General features: G+C 29.7%; 1 protein-coding gene across 2 annotated transcripts in view; it reads right to left on the bottom strand.

The window, feature by feature from the left end:
• Nucleotides 1–19732, bottom strand: part of LOC113377242 (C-terminal-binding protein) — a 54556-nt gene that overhangs the window by 11332 nt on the left and 23492 nt on the right. For both annotated transcript variants that reach the window (XM_026617487.1, XM_026617488.1), the window contains exon 2: nucleotides 10611–10663. The gene's annotated coding sequence lies outside the window, so the exon portion shown is untranslated. The remainder of the gene's footprint in view (nucleotides 1–10610; nucleotides 10664–19732) is intronic.

Below are 19732 nucleotides of genomic sequence, written 5' to 3' on the forward strand. Positions count from 1 at the left end.
ACTCAAAAATGATCGTTAGACATATGCACATCAGATCTGCAGAATCATCAGATATTTTATAGAGATTTTAATAATGTGTACACATTTTGTGTCATTTTTTTTTTTTGGTTCCGTACCAATATTTTCAATATTAAAGTTCACCTATATATGTTCACCTACATGTATGGAATAACCAATTTATTATAATTATATTTATTGAAATTCAAAAAAAAATTAAAATTCTTAAAAAAAAAAATTCAAAAATTTCAAAAAATATCAAACTTAAAAAAATAGATTTCTTACAAAAACTTTAGATTAATTCGAAATTTTCAAAAAAAAATCCAATATTTTCAAAATTTTTCAATTTCTCAGAAAAAAAAATTTAAAAATCGATTTTAAAATTTAAAAAATCAAAGTTACCAAAAAATCAAATTTTTAAGAACAAATTTCTTGTGAACACATAAGTTGTTTTTAGAATACGTCCGTCGCCGTCCGTAGAATTTAATAAGCACTTTTAAGCAATTTACATTTATTTATAATAAATGATCTATTCGGAAATATAAAAATTAATTGCAATTAATTATTGAAAAATTTCATTGATTATTGATTATTTTCATTCCTCGAATGTTGAATAACGCTTAGAGAAGTTTCAGCAATTTGCCTTAAGGCACGATGCCAAATCAACATATTTCATTCATTGTTATTCGATACTTATTGTTAATAAATTGAATTTAAATTATGTTATATGAATATTTTACTTATAATATCTGTAATTGAATAAATTAAATTTATTTAAAATATTTTATTTCATCCATTTCGGGTTCTAAAAAAGTATTTTATTAAGTGCGCAGAACTTAGTGCATAGATTCTCATTAGAATCGTTTAAATGAGGGGCGAAAGACTAAATTTTGAAGATTTTTTATAATTCAACCGCTTATCGTAGGCCTATAATATAATATTTTAGTATGTTAAATCATATTACGGTACCTAGTGACAAAAAGTTTCATCAGAATCCTCACAAAAAAAATTCAACGTTTAATTACGAAGAAACGGCCCGGCCGATCAACGCGATTCCCACCCAATATCTTTCGCAATAGTTTTTGAATTTTTAAGATCAGTTGAAAATTGTGGGCTGAAACGATGAAAATTTTTACACTTTTTTGCTAATCACAAAGAAACTGCCTGGCCGATTGTCGTGCAAATATGAAATGATGATATGGAGATACTTGAAATGGCTTTGAAATTTTTGAAATCGGTCCAGCCGTTTTTTAGAAAAAGTCGACAAAAGATGAAAAATCGGCTCATATACACACACGCATACTTTTTCCAAATTTGGTCTCATTCGGTTGAAAGTGACTTAAAAGGTCGAGAAAACATAAAATCAGCAAATCGCATTTTTCGCGGAAAACAAACTTCTCCTTCGGGAAGTTAATTATACTTAAAAACAATACAAACAATGAACTTGATTAAATATTATCATAATCAGCGTTTGTATTTTATAAATCAACATCAATTCCTTGAATATTTCGAATTTATCACTGTGCTTTATTAGATTTATATTGCTGTTAGAAAATTGACAAATTTCGTCGAAAGGAAAAATCGAAAGCATCACATAAAATAAGAAGCGTAAAAACAGAGAACACAAGTAAGAAAAGTTTGTGTGAAAAGTTGGAGATAAATATTTTATATTATTAAACTTCGTTCAAAAAAAGTTTGAGTAGAAGTTTCTCCCTTGTTATTTTTTCAGGCAGAATTCCTTCTAGAATTGTGATTCGAAAATAATTTAAAGAAGTGATCATATCTTAAGAAAAGTAGATCAATACATTTAACCAATTTAATTAAGTTGTTTATTTTGTATATCACACAAATATATATATATATATATATATATATATATATATTTGAATAGTTTTGAATTAAATAATATAATATTATTGTATGATATTGTTTGAATTTAATTGATATAATATTATTATATGATATAATTTAATGATCAATAAATAAATAAATTTTCTGTGTTGTAAAAGTCAAACTAGTAAGGAGAGAAAAAACTGTTGTTGGATCCTATTCACAACAATCTTTATTAATTTATATATTGTTGTGAATCTTTTTTGATATTTATATTAAATACTGAAAAGCAGTTTCAATCCTATACAGTTTTCAATTTTTATTTTTCAATTAATTTATTAGATTCATTTTATCAATTTATCTATTTATCAACTTATTTTATAAAACTTAAAATGCTATTAATAATATTTATATTCCATGTCAATACTTCAAACTGCTTTTTTGAATTAATAATTATAAATAAATTTATTAATTCATTTTAATTCAACGTTTATATGAAACACGTAAATCAGGGAAAAAAGACCGATATTTTTTACTAACTTATTTGGAAACAACTAATTATAATAAAGGATTATACTGACATCACCCAAATATTGATAAAATAGCAATGCATATGTAGCGCCATTATAGTTTTAGATTTAAGCTTATGAATAAAATACGGCTCCTCAAAATAGAATAACTCAAGAACATTCTTGTGTTAATTAGATATGATTCCTCATATAAATTGCCGATAAGCATATGAAAGTGATCAGAAAATATTTAGACTAATAGTCGTCACACAAGGAAAGCAGACATTAATGCTTAAAGTAAAATATTAAATACGTAATAAAATGTTACCAATTAAGTACGCAATTACATGTGTTATATATTTCTTCTCTCTCATGTTTGTTTGGAAAACTTCATTGCCTTTGTTATTGGCGACACAATCGGCGAAAGTGAATGCAAATATTATAAACGAGCTTCAAAGCAAAAGATGTTTTTATTAAGAACATGAATTAATTCTTTAATAAACCATTATGCTCATGCGCACTCCATATATCCGCAAGTGAAGTTTAAAAACTATATGTATATAAATAAAAACAGTCGTTTTTTATAGTTGTTTCTGAATAATTAATTAATCTCGTGTGAAATTTTCAAAAAATCAAATTTTGAAATTTTCCATATTTCGGTAGGTTATACCTTTAAAAATAAAATACTTAAATCGATATCTTAAATAATTTTTGAGTTACAGCCATTTAAAAGAGTATATATAGTATATACTATATACTATATATACTCTTTTAAATGGCTGTAACTCAAAAATTATTTAAGATATTGATTTAAGTATGTTATTTTTAACTATATACTATATAGTATAACAATCATTTTATCTTTCAACGCGTTTTTCTTCAAAACAACATTCTTTAAATTTGCTGGAGTGATCACTCGGAGACAAATAATCAGATCGCTATCATTTTTTTTTGCATCTCCTCTATATAGTTCTCGATACGATGACCCTCCAGTTTTTTGATCTGATCAAAAATCAAATTTTGCCAGGCCAAAAACGACCAAAATTTTTGGAAAAATTTAACTTTTCTTTCAACATGCCGGCATTTCGTCAATTTTTGATTTTTATGTTCGCCCGATGTTTTAGTTTAACGAGAATTTTTTTTTACTATTTTATCAACGGAGAAGGCTGCAATCACTCCAGCAGTGGAGGACCTTTTTTTGGCGCCGCCGGAGATTGCATGTCATTTCAAAAATATTTAATATTTTATTACTACAATTATTATTACTGTATATTCTCAAAATATGTATAAATATAACCTCAAAATTTTAAATAAATAGATTCACTAGTTTTTTTTTAAATTCCTTAAACAGCTAGAAACATATGCAAATGCTATAAGAATTATTACTTACTTTGGCTAAAATATTTTTACACAAAAAACTATTTCTGTTATCGAAGCAACAGTGAAAGATTTTTTTCCGTATAATCGAGGTTCTACTGTGTATCATTTTTCAAGCTTTCCAAATAAATGAATAAAAGTTATTACCTACATTTATTTACCATGGTTATTAACAATAAGGTTATTATAATAAGGTTAAATTTTATATAAAAAATAATGCTGGCAAAGGATTTTTAATCAACTATTTATATCTTATTATTGCCTTCACATTTACTGTGCTCAAGTATAATGAGAAAGAATTTTACATAATTCTTATAATATTAATTTATATACTTTACATTTATAACAAATAACAATTTTTATTTATAACAAAAAGTTAGAACGTTCAACAAAATTCACGGCTTTTTAAATATATATTTCGAAAAAACCTATTTTATTAGCATGAATACATAGAAATCAAATAATACCAAAATGAAAAAAATATTAAATACGGAAAACTAACTGTGTATGTGGTGTTAAAAATTAGCACTTTAGAAAGGGCAACACGTTATGAGCTGCAAGTCTCAGTTCATGTCAGCAAAAAAAAAAACGTCGCAGAAATAATCCAAAGCTGTCCTAGCGATATGGGTTGGGGTAAGTTAGGGAGGTGCTGACAAGCATTTAATGAAACAGATGTGTGTTGGAAAGAAGTGGGACCTAGAAAATGCATTATCATCAAAAGAATTTTTCAAAATAATTGTTATACTGTCGTCATCACAAATGATCATTTTCCCGTGAAAAATAAATCGATAATTTAGTAAAATTATAACAGATAAATTTTAACATAAAAGGAATGAATATTGTTAAGTAATATAAGGGGTAGTAGATGGTAGAAAGCATATGTTTTTATAATATATCTATTATCTTTGAGGAGAACAACAAACAATATACATAACCAATAAAATACCGATTATAATATTTCTATACTTCAATTAATAAATTAATCCTCTACTCCTTCAGTTTGCTACTGTTTTTTATGATACAATACTAGACAATATTAGAATACCCCGTGGTCATGAACTTTGAGGTCACAGTAACCCATCATGGCAGATTTCGGTTCATTTACAATAAACTTTCTACTTTGTTTTGTTACCAGATTTATACGTTAGCTACCCCAAATATGAATACAAAATCATACAAAAAACCAGACGAATTACGTTTAGACGCATGAGCGGTAATAAGTTCGATGATTCCGTATTAGATTTTGATTTTTACTTTACAAGTTCTATAAGCTGTTTGTTGAAGACTTATGACCTAACGTATTTTTATGAGAGGCAACCCATCGGTTGACCATTCTTCTATGTGTGGGGTTTATATTAGCTCTTACGTCTAATAGTTATCATATGATTGAATGATGCAGCTATGTCCACGAAGAACGATTTCCACTTGAAATTATATTGTGATCTATAACCCCAAGTGGAAATTTGACATCAAACCTGCCTGATGTCAGACTTTGACGGTAGCGGGAATGGAACTAGCAAACCTGGGACTAGTTGGTGCTAGCTCACGTTCGAACTGATTTCGCCACGCCGGGCCCAGATTTTGAGTTTGATGAGGATTTAATAGTATATCCTCAACGACGAATAAATATTATTGATAGAGAGAAAAAGAAAAGAGTTCAACTCCAAATGAGGTATATAAACCGTTCCAAAATAAAAAATAGCTAAATACAACTTTACCTCTGAAAGATGTGCGAAATGGTATTGAGACACATTGGCATGTTTTTGGGTAAGAAAGAACGTTGCAAAAATCCCGGACGTGTGTTACGAAATTTGAATGTTTTAAATACAATGTTCATTTAGATTTAACGCTAAATGCAGACTGTTTTGCGAGTTTCCATGCATGGATTTTCATACACAGAAGTGAGCATTATAGGTCGCTGTGTCCTCAGGGTCACATAGTTGATATAATACAAGAACATTGTTGAAACTTTTTCTCTATTTCATTTCTATATATAGGCTTATATTTCTATATGCATAAATACTGATTTATTGTTTCATTTTTTATTTAAAATAAAAATTCGGCTCATAGAGTGTTAAGGCTATTTAATTTGAGTTCGAATCCTTAAGAACTTAATCATAAGTAAGTGTAACAGTGCAGTTTCAAACGAAAGAAAAAGAGTAATGTTTGGTATTCTATAAAATTGATAATTTGATGAACTGAACGTTATCTACTTATCTACATATGACTAACAATAATGCATCGCTTTTACTATTAGCACGAGTGAGCAAGCGAGAAAGTCTCGCTACCGGAGAGTCCACACCCAACTCCAAACTAACTCCTCCGCAGCCGGGAGTAGGAGACAACAAACTACTAGCGATAACTTTGGTACAACGTTAATTATGTAATTCCGGAACTCCGCTCCAACTATGTTGTTATCGAACTATACCGCCACACACACACCGCCGACACCGCCGTGTACACGGAGACTAATACCATAGGAATAGTCTAGTCTCTGAATTCATAATTCAAACTTGTCCCCAACTGCTCGTGGAGACCGAATACTAACATAATGAAATGAAATTGCCAAACGAAAGACCGGGGTTGAATGCGACTGACCACAAAAAGTAACAGTTTCACTTCTCATCTTCCAACATTCAACTGTGTTATGTTCTGTGATTTCAAATCAGTTTATTTTATTATCGTCATTAATAATAGTTAACCTTAAGGTATATTTTTTTAGACCAGAACCAGGACGGCAACTTGTTATGATAATCCGGAACGAAGGGGAAGGTGGAAGACTGTAGAAAACTTTTTTTTAAATTGATCAATTTTTTATACAGAATTACCGAGTTTTTGTAGAAATCATACGTTTTTTTCGCTGTTAAGCCTTGTATTTCTTTTCATTCCAGACTTGGGATGAACTCGGATCGCGTCACTTGCGGTTTCATGATCTCCGATATATATATATATATATATATATATATCTTATATATAAAATTCTTCTGTAACAATGTAAGTTTCATATTTCCTCCTAAACTATAATTCGGATTTTCATGAATCTTCCTGAAGTTTGTTCGGGAAATTTTTTAGAATGTTTTGATTCATAGAAATATAGTTAAATTGTAGAAATAAATAGAAAAAATTACAAAAAACCGCTTATCATTGTTTGCCCTTGAAAATATTTGAAGCTTAGTTTGACATTAAAAACAATTGAGGACTGTCAATTAAAAACATTTCTATTCACTTATAGGCTAAGGCAATATTAGAATATAATAAATTCATAATTATGAATAAAGAAAATGTAATGTCTACATTATTAATGCCGAAAAGCAGCTGAGATGTGCCAAAAATTAAATTAATATAAGATGCAAATAATATAACATGCATTTGACAAGTGATGCAGTCTGCGCATGCGTCTGACGTGCGCGTGGTTTGCTTTTGCTTGCAATAATTTTGTTTGCGCACTTTGCGAACAGATTCGCCGTACGAATTCGCGCAAAGGAGCGAGCCATAAGTGATTGCGCTCAAACATATTCAATTTGCAGTCGTTTTGCCTTACTATACTAAGTCACAATACAAAAAAAATTATTTAGAAGTTTCATTGTGTCAAAAATTCATATGTTTGTCATTGGGTACGGAATATTTACTCAATGGAGCGCTTTGGGTCTGAAATTTTTACTATTTTCCAATTCGTTTGGAATTTTGGAACTAGGTTCATCTTACTCTTCAGAAGTGAAAACAATTTAGACTCCTTTACCACTTCTCGGGTGGATGACATTTCTTTTCAGTGGTGTAATTTTACTTTTTTCAAAATAACGTTGGGTATCGATAAAAGAACTAATTATACGAGAAAAATATTTAATAATGTTTTTCAAAAAAGGAAATACTTTTCAAGTTACTGGCTACTGAATATTTGTTTCTTTTTTGCGTTTTTCATCATTTGTTGCTAACACCTTCAAAAATATACATTTTAACGAAAATCATGTAATGAACAGAATTATATCAATTAAAATCTTAATAAATCGTTATTTTATAGTGTTTTAGGAACATTATTAGGCTAGATATGAAAATGGGTTTTTATAGTGCTCAAAATAAGCTTTAAAATGAGTACTTCTGCGTGTAAAATGAGTGAGCTATCATGCAGATAAAGGACGCATGCAATGTTTTTTTTTTTCATTTAAATCAAATACTTTGAGTGCCATATCCACCAAAATTAAAAATAATCGTATTCAATCTAGAATTAACTTGGTTTAAGAGATCTTGATGGATTCTAGAAAATACCACAACTTTAGTACAAATGATTCTTAAAAAACTCATGATTTCATGAAAAAAAAAAAAACATTTTAAAAAAAACAACCAATTTCTCATCATAATACCTCTGAAAGAATACGTATAAAAGTATATATATAAGAAAATTCGAGGTATTTTTCTGACTAATTATTATTGTTTATTATTTTTTCGTTACACAAATATTGATAGATGTATGATTAATTAAGGAGCTGTCCAACCAGAGGTCTTTCGAGCCCTTTAACCCTTCGCCGTTTTACAATAAGAGAAGTTACGGTAAAATTAATGATAGAGAAAGTTGTAGCTCATTTAATCACCTTTAAAATAGTGTATTACAAGTTCTGATAAAATCAGAAATTAAGATAAAGATTAGCCTATTTCCAAAATATCAAGTAAATTGGAGCACAGTAAAAAAAATTACAGAGCAATAATTTTGTTGATCGTAAGTTGAATAGAGCACATGTGAACAGGATTTGACAAATTAATTCACTTCAAATATAAACTTAAGCAATAATGTATATTGATTTATTAGAGAAAAAAATGCAATTTAGATATTAAAATTACTTAAAGCCAGTTAAAATATGGTACAAAATTATAAAAATTATAGGCAACATTATTGAAGCAATTATTTTGGGTGAGAAAAATAAAAGGTGATATTGCACCTTTGCCGCGAATGCTATATATTAATTCTTTCTGAATTTGTTGTACTTTTTAAAAGATTTCAATTTTCAACATGAGTATCTTATGCTATGACCATAAATCAAAAAGGCAGACGATCATTTTTAGTGTGATAAATTTGGAAAATCAATGTTTTAGTCGTGAATAAACAAAAAATCATTCATTTATACATCCACATCTACAGGTATGGCTAAAAATACTATATAACCCTTAAATGCAATAAAATAAATTGAGCTATTGGAAATAAATTTGTTCTATAAATCGCAGTGTATAATTTTTAATATACAATTTTATTGAACATTTTTTAATATTTGTTAAATAAATAAAGTGTTAACTGTGGGAATTGAGAACAATCATTTTATTTGAAACAGTTCTACATTCAACATCACTTATATATTGGTGTAAATAGTAATTCAAAAAACAGTAATTATTATTTTTAACTAAGCAGTAAATATTAGTATAAAATATTGAAAAATTGTTGACGTAGGTACAGAACAACGTCTGTCGGGTCAGCTAGTATATATATATATATTTAATTTTTTGTTTTGTTTTTTCATATTTTAGCTTAAATACGCGTTACCCATGTTCAAAGTCACTCAGAAGTTGAGTGGTAATGTTCATGATTATGTAACGTACAATAAAGCGTTTAGAGGTGAAATTTCTTTATGTCTGAGACTTTTCACCAAACTATAAACTATAAACTATAAACTATAAAATTTTGTTCTTCATAATTAACTTACTTAGTCGAAATTAGCGTTTGTGCAAGGCAATTCAAAAAGCCGCCGCCCTTATAATTTTTGGTCACTTTCGTAAAATAGAATATGAAAAGTTCGGCTATTTTAGACCACGTTTGGAGTGTTGCATTCGGAAATTTTCTCATTCATAACGTATGGTTTCACATAAGCATACTCGTAACATTATCAGTCATTTGATGAATAGTTATTTTATTATCAAGTATATAATTGCAAAAATTCAATTCAAATTTATACTTTTCGGGCCAGCAGTGGCGAAATCGGTTAGAGCGTGAGGTAGCCGCAACTAGTCCCAAGTTCGCTGGTTCGATTCCCGCTACCGCCGTACCCCGACATCAGGCAGCTTTGATGTCAAATTTCCACTTGGGGTTATAGATCACAATATAATTCCAAGTGGAAATCGTCCTTCGTGGACATAGGTGCAACATCCAATCACATGTTAATTATTAGAATAAAAGATCGAAATCGGGACAAATATTGCTTTAAGAAAAACCCGGGACACGAGGTGAATATCCGGGACTGTTCCGGCCAAATCGGGACGTATAGACACCATAATGAGTGAGCCATCCATAAATATTATAAAAATATATCGATAAGAGTTACTAACATTTTTTGTGAATGTTCTTCTTACTTCAATACAACCTGGAATTAACTCATATTCCATGTAAGTACCAATATCACTTCCTTTTGTAACAGGAAGGCAAAAAATCTATGAATAGACGAACAAATACAAAATATAGTAAAAGATCCAATACCTTTGGAAGCAGTAGATAAGTATGTATCTGAATTTTACGCCAAAAATAACGAAAAGCATTGATGAGGAACCTATACTGCATCTGCACACAAACGTATAAATCCATTTATACATATAATATAATATATATTCATATAAATATGCACAACTTTTTGTTTGAATCTTTAATGTTTAAAAGGTTTCGACATATATTTTTATGTCATCAGTAAAATTTATCATTAAAGCTTCTCGTTATATAACATATGTCGCAATCATAATTACCACCACCACCACCACCATATGTTTACTAAATTTAAATCATATACATATAGATAAAGAAAGAAATCGTTAATTTTCCGAAATGTATGTGTGAAAATTTATTTTTAAATTGATGCAATGCAAACTTATTTTATAAACAATGGATTTTAAAAATAGAACTTAAATAATACAATAAAAAATACATACGCTCATGTGCACATCATAGTGATCATCATACGACGTCCACGTAATCTCCTCACCTGAAATGTCAAAATAAATAAAATTAAAATATTGAATTATTTACGAGAAATCAAAATTAAATTAATGGCGCGTGACTTATAGTAATGAATTCGATATATTTTGGGACACTAATAAATAAGTTCAATTTGAAAAAAAAATGTATGATGATACATTTAATACGTAATATCAGTTTTTTGTCATTTTAAAATCTGTTAAAAACGGTTAAATCCGAAGCCAGTAAGTTTCATTCCATTAAAGGAGACAGACATGTATAAAATATGTTTAATTTGAAAATAATTTATTCATATCAAATATTGAATTTATATACATATATGTGAAACGTTCTTGTATTTATAATTTATGTGTATATTATGGTTTGTTAATTCTTGTAAAATAAATATAAAATAAAGATAAAATTTAGATTAGAATGTAGTACAAAAATTCAAGACAAACCATTGGGTGCTCTCCTTCTAGAAAATATACCACTGTTAATTACTCGATGTCTATCTATAGACAGATGATTGTAATTTATAAGTAAATTAAAAAAAAAATAAAAAAATTAAAAAAAAAATGAATCATTTGACGAATGAAAGCTGCCCATATTTTTGGCAAATGATCTAACAACGCGCAAATCTGCCAATTTTTTTCTCTTTCATAATATATTGTTGGCACGATACGATTTAGAGGTCAAATGGCACGACATAATCTATTGTATCAACATTTTTTCATTTACGTTTATAAAAATATGATGACTCAAATAATCGGTACAACTAGATATATAATTAGATTTATGCAAAATTGCATTACGATATAAAAAGAATTTTTATTAATATTAAGTATCGTTCACAATTGAAATTCAAACATTATGACTTATGACCCGCATTCTACATTTCAAGAAGACAGGATAGCTTTTGATTGGAAATCCGTGAATACTGTAATTATATTTTTAATTATAATTCGGATTTGTAAGAAAATTCGTAAAACCACTATTTATTAGTTGCGATTTACTAAAGATTTCATTCGCGCACAATATCTTTGAATGATGATTACACAAATAGCTTGTAACGATGCATTAAAATGTTAAACAAATAGATGAACACATACATAAAATATCGATGGAATTTAAAACCATTTATTGATGGAAAATGCATTCATTATCAAAAAGAAAGTGAACAGAAACGAAATTTTCATATTTTTCTTATTACTAAAGAGTAACAAGTGCTATTATTTTGACCTAATTATATTTTATTCAGGCGGATACCGTCCACACCCGAGGGATAGCTGTGACAGGCTTAAAAATAGGTTAAAAAACAAAAGCTATATAAACACCAAAATAATTTATAATAACGATTTGCATACAAGGATTAGTATTAAAAGAAATCGAGCGAAAAAAATTTCTTTTGGCTATTTAAAAACAATTCAGTCTATAGATCATGTTAATGTAGGGCTAACTCGATGCAATAATAAAAACTTGTTCGAACAATCATACTTCGTCTTTCTCACTTTGGACCCTATCTCAAAATCAGAATAGTTTAGGTGTTATGACGATATGTCACTACCGGTAACCTGTCACAACCGTACCCAGTTTCACCTACTATATGGTCCGTAAAAATGAATATTCCGCTCGTTTTACTACATTGCATCTTATATAAAACCATAAACAAAAAATTTTCTTATGTGCTAATAAAATTTTTACTCTGTATTACTAGTTTTTTTTATATTGAATAGCGGCCAGAATTTAAGGGTTCTATGTTGGTTGTAATGATAACATAACTAACAACGTCGGTTTACAATAAATAGAAAAACAAACAGTTCTCTATTCTATATTTATTCTGTAATAATATTATTTATTTCTGTAATAGTGATGAATTTCTATTGATGTAGCAATGCCGTGTAAATTCTATTTTCACGTGGAAACATATTTCCAAATGAAAACTGATATTACTACTGCTTGGCATCAGGCATAAATTCAATCTCAATAGCGGATCGGATATGTTACCATTACGGACATCCTTACGCAATTAGTATAAACCAAATTTTAACAGAAAAAAATTGAAAGTGCTCGTAACAATATACAAAAATTATAAGCGTTTTTTGTCACATCGATGAACGCATATTTGCAAATTGACCATTTTAAATTTTAAGTTTAATCTATTGCATTCTAATCTGTCCATATCGGCGTAGAACTTCTGTGGTTTGTGGTTGAAAAACTGAACCAAGTGCTTTTCATTCCTTTGAGAGAGTTCTGCAGATATCGAAAGATGTGTTAGCCAAAAGGTGCTATGCCTGGACTATACGGTGGATGCATCAAAACTTTCCAACCAAGCTTTCGTAATTATTGGCGTAATCAAAGAAGTGTATGATCGGGAATTGTCATGATAGAAGACAATACCTTCAATTTGGGCCGTTTTCTTCACATTGGCTTGCGTAATCTCTCTAATTGTTTACAGTAGAGTTGAGAATCAATCGTCTGACCAAATGGAAGTAGCTCGTGATGGACGATTTCCTTCCAGTCCCAACATACACAAAGCATCACATTTTTGTGCGGCTCTATGAGCGCTTGCAATTGCCCACCATCACTTAATCATGATCTTTTTCTCCTTCGATTGTCGTATGTGATCTATTTTTCGGTTATGACATGTTTCAGAAATGACTATTTTATTTATTTATTTATTTATTGTTTTCGCTCTACTCATTATTTTCTCCATTTTGCAGTAAAAACAACATCCAAACATTTCAACAATGTTTTTGATATCAATTAAAGCTGGAAATGTCACCTATACAATGAATTTCTAGTGATGTCGCTGCGATTTGTATTTCCTGAGATGTTTCCAACTAACCGTCTATCGGCAAAAACACCACGAACTTCTTCCTTATCTATTTGTACATGAAATTTTCGTGTCATGTTGTTCGACCTAATAATCCTCCGAAACGGTTTGACCGACTTATGAAATTTTGTAGTCACGTTTAATATAACTGACAACAATCGGACAGCATCAATTTTTCATACCTCTAAGTGGTTGGCAACCCTTAAAATTTGTTTTCATTTTTCGACCAATTTCTTTTGTTTTTTTTTTTGTGATTCATAATTAATAAAACATGCACAGCCTTAAATTTTTACCCTTCTACATCAAAACCCTATTTCGTAATAGTCATATTAATAACCGAATAATTTTTCATGCCGCTTTCAATCAATGAATGTTAAAATGTAACAATTGAATGTGAGCGATTTAATTTTATCGAGAATCATCCAACCCCAACACATTTTAATTTCCCGAATAGACCGGGCGCCATGGGGCATCGAGTGTGCATAATATGAGGACCGCCAACTCTCTTCAAATTCTTCCACCCGAGATGCCAAATAAGGAGAAAACCCATGTTGCCAGCCCAAATCATAAGCCGCGGAATGTCCGTAGAATTTTCCTGTACGTTTTTTTTATTAAATTAGCATGTAACAATCAGAATAAAGTAAGTAATTCTATGAGCTACAGTGAGAACATAATCTAAACAAATCATTATAGATTTTAGCTAAAATGCGAGCTTTCCAAATTAATTTTTGGTCCAAGTGAATTTCCACTACACTAGTTTTGTGGTAATTATATGTGCGCTGAAATTGACTTTCGGGCATGTGAGTTTGTTGAGTGAAAATGAAATATGGAGGGATTTGATCTCATTTATCTTAATGCGCCATCTTTTGATCCATTCTTCGATATTATTTAGATGCAATTTGGTTGAAGCAGATGTGGGGCAGACATCTGTAGATAAAACCGCAATGTTGTAAATTTTTCTGTACTTGCATTTTACCTTTTACAATCTTTGCTTTGCTTTTACCCACAAACTTTGCTCAGAATCCTGGATCGATTTTGTAAATTCAAAAACTATTCGAGAAATATTACTTGAGAATCGCGCTGGTTAGTTTTGAACAAAGATCGGGCAGGCCGTTTCTTCGTAATTGATCATTAAAAAGAATTCTCGATGATTATAACGATTCTTGGTGATATGAGGAGTTCGTGGTGGTCTTAAGGGGTTAGGGGTACTCAGAATTTGTAAAAAATTAATTTTTGTTTTTTTGCATTTTCGTTAAGTGTAATATCTTAAAAATATTCTATGAAAATTTCAAGTTGATCCGATAATTACTTTTTGAGTTATTTTACTTTTACCAGCGCGCTGAAGCAAATAGAGAGCTTGATATTTATACTCAAGATTATTCTTCCATACCTCATGATGTTTTAAAAACAATTCAACTGATTTACGGCGATCTCAGCAATTGTAATTTACTTGCAAGATGTGTGGATGGACTAAATCAGAATAATAATGAGAGTCAAGAGCTTCAACCACCTAGTGTGGAAAATATGCACAAAACCGTGAACACTAGTTCTACTATCATACATATACATAATCATTATTAATGAACCCTAAAACTTAATTGTGGGTCTAATGCATATCGGTATGGTAAAAAATTTAATGCTGCACGTGTGAAAGTAACAGATCAGCGCGCCAATGAGAGCACTCGGGAAACAGAAAGCTTCTTAGGCAACAGCAAATGGACTTTTTGGAAACTTTCACAATAAATGAAGAACTATTATATAGCCCAGAAATAGATGACTCGGTTTAAGCAATTTGATAATTCGTGTTTCTATACGGAAATCTAGTGAGAAACTTTAAATGTGTTTTTCTCAAAAATATGTTTTTTGAACTGGTGACAACTGTAACTCGAATACCGCTCAGTAGATTTTAATGAAATTTATAAAGCTTCTAGAATACATAATAGACTCGGACCTGATAAGAAGGATTTTTTGTTTTTCAAAAATTTAAAAAGACCAATTAACTGTTTAATTTTTACTAAAAATCTAAAAAAAAAAATCCTGACGCTGCCATTTTAATTAATTTTTGGGAAAAAAACAAAAGGCTTCGATCAGGCCCAAGATTATCTATTTATAAAACTATTTCATTTTATTCGATTGATTTAAGATGAATATTCTAGGACTTATGACTGTCATCGCAATGACTTTATTTTTGAACACAGTCAAAAGAGACACTTATAACTTTCAATATATATATATATAAAATATATATATATAAAAAAATCCTCAAGATATATATATATATATATATATATATATATATATATTAAAATTTTTGTTACTTCGAGTCAAAACATTGTTTAATAATGACATATTACTATTTTTGTAAAAAAAAAACTTGATGCAACAACAAAAAAAGTTACTGAAAATTCTCGTTTCTTCGTGCCTCTAAGTATCCCTAACCCAGCGATTTCCAACCTGTGGGGCGCGCCCCCCTGGGGGGGCGCGTTGCAGTCCCAAGGGGGGCGCAAAGTTCTTTCAAAAATATTGTTTTTAAATGTTGAGTAAGTGTCAAAAACAAATCAGCAAAATACATGCAAGTAATCTACAATTTTCGCTGCAATTTTGTCAGGACAAATGTAACAGCATGAATATACATACTATACTTTTGGTGCATTCAAAATATTTCGTTTTTGCGTTTGTAGCCGAGTGAGCTGTAGGCCTATAAACAAAAGATAAGCACTCGGATCATATCGAATATTCACGTGCTTACTCGAGACTAACTTAAGTAAATAAACAAAAGCATCCTTTTTATTCTGTTATCTATAAATCGAATTCATTAGTTGTCCTGGAGATACACGCGTTAGAAAAAATCATTTTTAAATTATTATTGAGTTGAAATTTATAACTTTAGTTTTAGCACATTATTAGCCAGGAATTATTGTGAAAAGTAGTGAAAAGTGATTTTCTTTGATTTGTTATAAAAACCGTTTGTAATGGATAAATACGTGACTGGGTATGAAAAGAAAATTTAATGAAGCAGAAGAAGAGGGTGGTGAAAATAATGGAATTGTTTCTTCACAAAATAGTAAAACTAAACAGTGAAATATTATATCATTTGTTTTTATTAAATTTAAAATTATTTTTTCTTATAATCAATAGTTATGTTTGTATGTATATGTTTGTATGTATACTTTTGTATGTATATTTTGTATGTTTATTTTTGTAATATACATATATTGTGCATTATGTGGATTGTGCAAGATTGAATAAATCATAATTTCAATTAAGTATATTTAAATTAAATTGTTAAAAAAATTAGGGGGGGGGGCGCAATATTTTTTTCTTTCAAAAGGGGGGCGCAAGGAAAAAAAGGTTGGAAACCGCTGCCCTAACCCCATACATGAAATGAACATACTGAAATATTATACTCTTACGATATTATACTCCTACAAGCTCTCTACGTGCCACAACATAGATCAAAAATGAATGTTCGAAATTTGCTCTGTAAATAAAAAATGAACTAATAAAAAGCGCGATAATAACAAATCAAAAATATCACTTGAGATGACTATTAATATGCTCCTGGAACATTTGTATGGGGCATGCTTTGCAGTGGAAGAACTTTCCATATACTTGCATATTGCAATTGCATATATATACTACATACTTACTAGTAGAACATTTTCTACTAATATTCGGATAAAAAAAACGAGGCAATGAATATATTTATCTAATAGTGAATATACTCATTTTTCACGTGATTAATAAAGACTAAAACAATATCTTTCACTAATTAAGAACGAAAAACTATAATGTGAATGTAACTAAATGTAAATTTCAGTCCACCAAAACATTTAAAACTATTCTTAGTAGGCATCCAGCAAACAATAAATTGAGGACAATAAGTAGAATTACACACATCGGTTAATGATAAAATAATCTACTTCAAATAAAAACTACAATTGAACAAGTGTAAAAATAAGGTTCTAAAAAATTAATTTTTGTACGTAGCGCGGTTCCAGTGAATATATTCTTTTAAGTCTTTTTGTAAAGTTAGCAGCCAAAATTTTTGGGCAAATCGTATTTCTTTCCATATAGTACGCTCATTGGTGCCCTGATATGGAAGCAGGTTCAGGATATACATGTTATTTAGGCGATGACGTGCGGGCAGATTTTCAAGATTTGAATTGGGAAATTTTATATTATGTTGATATTAGCTTTATTAGCGCAACCCCAAAACTGTTAACGATATGCCCACGTATATTTAAAGATTGTCATATATAAAAAAAATTGTTTGATGATAAATAGGACTATAAGCCGATACAAGAGAATGGAAACGATAAATGGTGACTTTGAAGTATAACTACTTATAGGACCATTAATGCTGATCGGCATAAAGAAAGTATTGAAGAAAATATTTTTGATTGCACACTTTCTTCAAAATTGTACTCCTAATAAAGAAAAAAAAATATATATATGTTACTCGGTTGAAATAAAATATTCGAAAACTGCAATAATCACAGAATACAGAGAATCTTTTTTAAATAATTTATGCAAATTAAATGTATTTGTTATTATAACAATATGTAAATGAGCGATTAATGCGGATACGTATTCAATATAATAACGTCGTTGAAATTTACACGATTACCAGGGCCGAAATAGTTAATCGATATCATAAATTATAAAATAATTTTATAAGAAAGCGAGCGTACTCTTTCAGGGAAAAATAAGTAAAATTCAAGTTTGTATATTAGAAATTTGTTACGATTTGTATAAAATTCTAAATAAAAAAACGCATATTCTTATTTTAAGGGCTTGGTACGTAATGCAATGTATGAATGTATGAATCACGTAAGTTCAGACATAATAAGTTTTAAATTTATTACTAAATTCTATTTAAGAGTTCATAAACGTCAATCATAAGTATTGCCAGTACTCGTGATTAAAAGAAATATAAAAACGAAAAATTCGTACATTTTATAATAAACTACGAAAAGCAAGTTAATAATAACGATGGGGATCGCCCGTAGGTAAGCGGTTAAGAGCGACGGAACTTGTTTCAGAGGTCCCGGGTTCGATACCCACTTCGAGCAGCCTGTTGTCAGGCAACAGTGACAACAATTTTCACTTGGAAATATAAATAGCAATATGTTTCCAAGTGAAAATAGCCTTCACCCGGCATTGTTGCACCATACTTGCCCTATTACAGAGATTGTAATAAAAATTTATCATACAGAGATGTGACAACTGTTTGGGTTGCCATCTGTAATAAAACAAATGTAGTTTGTAAGATCTTACTCACAACAGCTCATAGAACCCATTAGTTCTGATTGCTGTTCAAATAAAATTAAAAAATTATTAAAAAATAATAATAACAATGAACAACGAAAATATCGCTCACATGGCTCTCAAAGGTTACGATAAAGCAAAAAAAATATATATATACATATAAGGAAACGGTACACTCGTACTACTCCGTTAACAATAATGGTATGTAATTAGGTGTTGAAAACTGACGCTACACCGTGCAAGGTCATTGCACTGCCGTAGTGAAAGGTGTTTTCATTGCTTCTATTGCAATAAAAAAAATCTAAATCCGCCAAATTTCAAAGAAAATTTTGAAATTCATGTCCATGAAGTTATTTTCAAATCGTTAATATGCTCAAGATTGATCTCGAACGCCACAACATAATTCACCAATTAAAGAGATGATAGATGAGAGAGCAATGTGCAGATATCGTAAATGGATTTCTGCTCAATGTTAAAAAAAAGTTCAATACTGTGAAAACTACTACAGATGCATATTTTAATTTATTAAAATATTAACATTTATATACATTTCTAACTTTAAATGCTGTTACAAATTTCACACCTAATGTGGTAAAATAAAGACTTGTAAAACAAAGATAAACCTGCACAACCAAAAATAGTAACTAGCTATCTCAATAATTTGAAGTGGTATTATGAAGTAATAATGGGTAAACCGTAATCCCGAGGGTAACGACGGACTTGTTTATTATAATACAAATATGGAAATATACTAAATTATTCATTGTTTAGAACAACCCACATACGTTTCCATGCGTTATAGACGGAGAATTACATACACCGGTTAATGATAAATGAAATAATGCATGCCATTATGTTGAACGACAACGGCGCAAACTGAAGGCTGATGTCTTGAATTGATAAAGCTCAATATAAAAAATTAATCATATTTTATGTTTTCCCGAATTATGAAGTCATGCATTACAGAAAGTTGATGCCTAAACTTTGCGA

The sequence above is a fragment of the Ctenocephalides felis genome, unplaced genomic scaffold, assembly GCF_003426905.1.
Source record: "Ctenocephalides felis isolate EL2017-DRISC unplaced genomic scaffold, ASM342690v1 CF-g0.4_SCAFFOLD_01886, whole genome shotgun sequence".
In the NCBI taxonomy this organism is placed as follows: Eukaryota; Metazoa; Arthropoda; class Insecta; order Siphonaptera; family Pulicidae; genus Ctenocephalides; species Ctenocephalides felis.